This window comes from Seriola lalandi, unplaced genomic scaffold, assembly GCF_002814215.2.
Source record: "Seriola lalandi dorsalis isolate HSWRI2012SDOR001 ecotype SW California unplaced genomic scaffold, Sedor1 jcf7180002054568, whole genome shotgun sequence".
NCBI lineage: Eukaryota > Metazoa > Chordata > Actinopteri > Carangiformes > Carangidae > Seriola > Seriola lalandi.
Window position 1 is genome coordinate 1,200,873 of NW_019525121.1, and position 6,078 is coordinate 1,206,950.

Sequence of the window (6,078 nt, forward strand, 5' to 3'; positions counted from 1 at the left end):
TACGGTAATTGTAGGCTGCGGAGCCTCTCGGTGTCCGACAGACCAGGAGTTGCGCTGGAAGGCACTGCGCCCGACAGGTAAAAAATATTACACTTCTTTCTTTCTATAACAGCGTTGTGATAAAACCATATATTTACAAGTACAATGGCTCAAAACAGCATGTGATATTGGCGGTCAGAGAGAGTCTTTACTGCCGACACTGAATGGACATTTGAGCACGCATTGAAGCTGAAATGATTAGGTGCCCCTCTCTGTGTGGTGTGGATGGAGAAAGGACGCATTGTTCGTCTACAGAACTGGGTCTGGGTTCTTGTGAGTCTGTGAGCTGTCTCGTTTGTGTTGTCAGCAAGGTTAAATGAGCAGTGTTGCGGAATCAGTCTGATGAAATCACAGCTGAGCAACAGATCTAGAAACCAGATCTGAGATAGGTAAGACCTATTGATTGATCTAATTACCGTGTCTATAATTGGTCCAATTACGCACTGAAATGCTTGTTTAGTTGACGGGTTGAGAGGATAATGTCTGCATTGTGCTACATAAAGGCTTCACATACTGCGGTCACTGCGGGAACTTGCCTTGCTGCGGCGGCAGTGCACGGCTATATGGCTACAGTAAGCCTATAACACACTGTAGAAAGCTATAAGATAAGGTCACGGTGAAAAATTATAGATAAGAAGTCCTTGTAGTAATATAATCGTCATTTATGATCTCTTCAATGGGTAAGAAAGAGAGGGCTGCAAAAACAGGTGCTGAGTCATATTGGCTAGCCCCTCTTTGATTGATCACACAGATTAAAGCCCAATACGTGCATGTTTATTATTCCCATCAAGACAATGACATTTTATTTTAAATGATCTATTTTTAACTCTTACATTTATGTTGTTGGGCTGATTTAATCAGATCAGATAAAATCAAGTATGAAAGCTGGCTACATTAAGACCTGATCTCTTTATTGAATCCCTGCTCCATCATATTCCCAACATAGCAAATGCAGCCAAAAGAGTCTCGGCTGTTACACTTCAGAGATCCTTTTCCTCATATTAGATAGATATTAAATGTGTAGCTTGTACATGATAGAAGTCTTGAGCATGTAGGCTTCAGTCAAATCTCATTTCCATACAGGGGCTGGCTATTGACTCCCTTATGTCAAGTCCACTTGCTACAGTGTGTGAAGATACATTTAAATGCCTGATGCATTCAGGATGAGGCTGGGATGCATTGAGTCATGAACAATCAGGAAAGCTTCTGGGAGCTCCTCCTTGCTGAGGGAGTGGGCTCCTGTTTTAGAGGACTAGCCTGGTCAACTATTGGTTTCTGTTATTCCACAGTCCTTTGGCCATTACACGCTTCTAGCCAGGATGTTAAGAAAACTGGAACTGCATTGTCAGTAAGTTATTATTTGCAACCGCTAAAGTGCATTAACATTAGGATATTGTGTTTGCAACTCTGATCATATGTGTTTCTGTGTACAAAAATTACAAATTTTTAGTGGTCAATGCTACATTTAAATGTTGTAAATGATAAGGTAGGTAGGCAAAGTAGGTAGGCAAGGTTTTTTGATTGTATAGGTGTTTTAGTAACAGCTTACAAGGAAGTGCACTTCTGAAATGGGCCAGTCTTTACCATGATGTGCCTGTTCTCTACCAGCGATAGAAGTACCCTGTTTTCTCATCCTTAAACTCCTTGTGACATTGCATAGTAGAAATTACTGACAGATTTACAGAACTAATTTGGTAGCAGGTGAATATTCATTGGGTATTTGTTAATGGAAGAGACATCAGCTGAAAGTGCAGATGTGAAAGTAATGGGTGGTCTATACTCTATCTCAGATAATGAATCACTGCCTGTGTTATGTGTGGTTGATACAGCAGACAGATTGGATTGAAAGACTGTCAGTCAGTCATTAGATGAACCAGAGCAATGAGTGGTTTTCTGATAAAGGATGGTCTTCCATAGAGTTATCCTTTCGGTCTTTGTGTTTCTAGAAATCCCAATGAACTTATACACTAGTGGTGTGGATGACAACTGATGTACATGGTGAGTTTTATGTGAATGAATTAAACATGAAGTGTCTGTCTGGCATAGCCTGGGGTTTTAGCGTAAACGGGAGTGCTCTGTGCCTGATAATAAAGCCCAGGGTACAGTTAAACTTTTGTCCTGGAAGTATGCAGTATTCTGGGCTTTTTATCACCTAAGTGTTATTATTGTTGCTTTGACCTTCATTCAGTTATGATACTATTTTAGCCATCAACTGCATTGCTGAGATATGGAAAACAAAGTCGAAGAGAGACATGGCATCGGCACAGAGACAGTGTAGAGTAAGCAAAGGTGAACACACCTGTATTGTCTGTAACAATTGTCCACTGCATTGAAGATCTCATGGACATAGACGGTGGACAGTTAAGTTAATGAATGTAACATTCACCTCTGTTTTCAGCTCATGATAAGATTGTTCAAATAATTAGGTTAAACCAGGGATTTGTTGTCTGACCATGTGTTGCTTGACCTAATGGACTCTGACTGTTGTACAGTAATGCTGTGTCACTTCACTCCTGTCTCAATACGTTTATGTGTAAAATGTTCTAAAGTTTGGTAAAACTGAATGGGGGGAAAAACTGAAAAAGTAAGGTCTAAGCTGTAAAAAGACATTCCTTTAAGACCACTCAACTAAAATTTTCTTGAATGAAAACATAGAGGAAACATTAAGTGAATTGATTATTTTCATTGTCTTTAGTACAGTCACCCTCAGAGTGAACAGTCCAGGCAGAGGTGCCATCTCCGTTGCACTGCAGCAGCTCACACTCGTGTGGTGCCACGTACTGTAGGTCAGCTTTACATAAGCTCTGTGTTTCAGTGAGGCAACCTAATCCTGATTCCTACAAAGATACTTAGTCAGCTGGCCATTCACACACACATGTAAATGCACACAAACAGGCAGTCCTCACTTGTCACATTCAAAGATGACGTAATGCTCTGTGTGTGTGTGAGACAGAGAAATTTGGAAAGGCTCTTTGTATGAAAGAGGAGAGACACTCAGTGGTAGCTTTGGCAGTAGCACCAGCACACCCAACAGCCATGTCTGCCAACTAGCTGCCAATCTCTCCCTTTTCTCTGCCTCACTGGCGAAGAGAAGCACTCCAGGTTTTAGGAAGATTAGCCCATCGGTAAACACGCTTATGAGATAGTGAGAAGATGCTCCTATGCGATGCTTACACTTAGGTATCAACTAGAGCTGCAGTTAACCATTATTTTCGTTAGTGATTCATTTACCAGCTGCTTTCTCTTTCAATTTAATGTTTGGTCTCTGAAATGTTTGAAAAGAGTGAAAAATTCAGATAACAATTTCCGGAAGGTGAGATTCCAACAGGACAATCTTTCAATACCCTTAGACTAGTATTTTATACACTCCATATTAATTTAAGATATTTAGACACAGTTTCAGACAAACCATGCCCTAAGTCAAAACTTAAGTAAGGCAACTCTTGAGGGACAATCCTCCATCTTCATAGAGTGGTGTTCATTTTGAGATTTTGTAACACAGGTGGAAAGTAGCAGATGTTCATTACAGAAATAACTCACTAAAGTCTGCAACATGTGACTCTTTCATTGTGGAGTTATATTTCTAAAGACAAATGTTAGCGATGTAACAATCAATTTTTTTTTTTATTAAACATGCCCTGTTGACAGTATTGAATGTCACTTCAAAAAGATTTTGCACAGTCATGAAATTTCCCTGCAATAGACAACTATTAATAACAGCTTATTGATTGCTTGGAGTCATCTAGAGACTGCAAACTGCTTAGACCCAGGATTATTTCTCTTATCTCTGCACACAAAGTTGACCTCTCTTCTTTTGAAGGATAGGGAGAGAAAATAAAAAACAAGCTGGAACACGGGGTCCATAAACAACTGACATGTCATTGATAAACAGCTTGGCATTGTACATTAGCTGGCTGCTTATATTCAGTTATATAGTGGAGGGCACAGGGCCAAGGGTACCTCATGGCAACAATTTAATGCCTCCACCAGATATCAGGTCAGGCTTTATGGCCGGTATATATTTTTTTTAATGTAATGTGAAGATTGTATCTGAAATGCCTGTGCCATAATAAACTGGCATTGACACATTTAGGGAAATTGTTCTTTTCAGATCAGGGTCAGTTGCAGATGGGCAAGCTTGAGCTGGTAGAGTCAGTGCCTTGCTGACATCAGGGTTCAAATCTTTGATCGAATGTCTCATTGAACAATGGTCTTCCCACCCAACATAAAGTTACATCACCTATAGTTTACAGCAGGTTGCAGCAGTGAGGTCTGTGTTCTGTTACTGTTTGTCCAGCAATTGTAATTCTGCTTTTTTTACCTACCAAACTGTTGTGAGCATGCAGCTCACTGTATAAGCTGTTGCTATGTTATCAGGGTTTTTACTGCATAAAGAATTGGAAGGTGGCCGCCTCCATCAAATTTCGTTCTGCCTCCCGACAAAATTCTAGTTGGCCTACTTGTTTTCTCTGTATCGTAATCTGTGTATCAGGCAGAGCCATCTGAAATAGCCAAAGATGAAGAATACGACTGTGCTGGATTTTCTGCCTGTGGAAGGAGGCTGCAAACTGATTTTGCCGCTCTTCAAATAATACAGGATGATCTTGTATTGAATCAGTACAGTAATTGTACTGTAATGTAAATGTAACGCAATTTGTCCCGTATTTACGTTCATTTTATGTCCTCAAAGTGCTGTGAATAATGTAATGGTCAAGTAAAACCAACCAAAATTTGAGATGTTTCTTCCTTTAATTTTCTGTGGTACCGTTTGCATACTGGCTTTTGGTTGTCTATAACTTTTCCCTGCTGATTTTGTATCAAATACAAAATATCTCCTTACATGAGTCATGGCATGTGCATGTTTTTTTTCCACAAGTCACAATGGACCTGTTGCTGCACCCGCACTTGATGCTACAGTTCCATGTGTTGTTGTTATTGTTGCCCACCTTCTTCTGCTCTTCGAGTTTGACGTGAGAGTCAGACGCTGCCCCCATCAGTTCCTGAAGAATCACATCTCAAGTAGCCTACCTATGACATCTATGGTACCTTTGGTACCTACGCTACTGTAGAAAAACGAGTACCATCACATTTTTTTTAAATTTTGGCATCGAACTGGTACCAAAGTACTGGTTCTTGTGACATCCCTTATTTATGGGACCTGTTTTCCTTAGTGGTACTAATGAAAGTTGCATATAATGGGTTCAAGAAAAAAAAAAAGAAGTTCATCATGAAACTTCACTGAACTAAAGTGATTTAAAGGTTCATCTCCATTGAATGGGCGATGTCAGATCTCATGTTTTACTCATGAGGGTCAGGTTTTAGTGCCTTTACAATCATCTCATTTCCATTAGATCTCAGCAGGGCTGTAAACTAACGGTCGCCACTCGCCAAATGCGACTAAAATATTCCCCTGGCGACTTAATTTTGGAGGGCTACATGCCATGGGGCAGGTAAGTGTTTGTCACAATATAGCAAAACATTGCTGCGATAAAATGCCTAGACATTTTTGGAGGTGCACGTTGACGGACGCAGAGGCTCTGTGTCGGGGGTTCACGTCGACGCAGAGGCTCTGCGTCGTGACGGCGTCGACTTGACGCAGTAGTATAAATCAGCCTCCACGCGTCACCACCAGCCCGCGCAGTGTTGTTCCGGCGCAGCAATGTGGAGGCACATACCCGGTGTAAGTGACCCAAAAAGAAAGAGTATAGAGGAGAAAGCAGCGCACCAATTAATTTGTGGTTGGCAATAAAACGATGAAACTCGAGACCATCCGAGAGCACGAAGGAAGAAAAATGTCACGCTGTTTGCAAATCAGTGTCTCTTCACTCAACCTGCCGTGACTGCTCTGACGTCTTTATCAGAAGAGACCAAAGATCATGCACTGATCCACTTTGTTCTGTTCTATTTTTTTTTTTATTTTCCTTGAATTTTGTTATTATCATTTGTTATCAGAACAGGAGGTTAACTGGTACTGGCACTGCCCATGTTCGCAATGTTTTGAATATTCAAAATATTAAAAATGTATTTTGAATAATATTT

At 40.6% G+C, this 6,078-nt stretch overlaps 1 protein-coding gene across 4 annotated transcripts in view; it reads left to right on the plus strand.

The window, feature by feature from the left end:
- Positions 1–21: 21 nt before the first annotated feature.
- The window catches only part of map2 (microtubule-associated protein 2), a 95,826-nt gene continuing 89,769 nt past the window's right edge, over positions 22–6,078 (plus strand). For 2 of the 4 annotated variants that reach the window (XM_087176743.1, XM_087176740.1), the window contains exon 1: positions 22–77. The gene's annotated coding sequence lies outside the window, so the exon portion shown is untranslated. The remainder of the gene's footprint in view (positions 78–6,078) is intronic. The other 2 variants (XM_087176741.1, XM_087176742.1) reach the window with 1 other exon arrangement.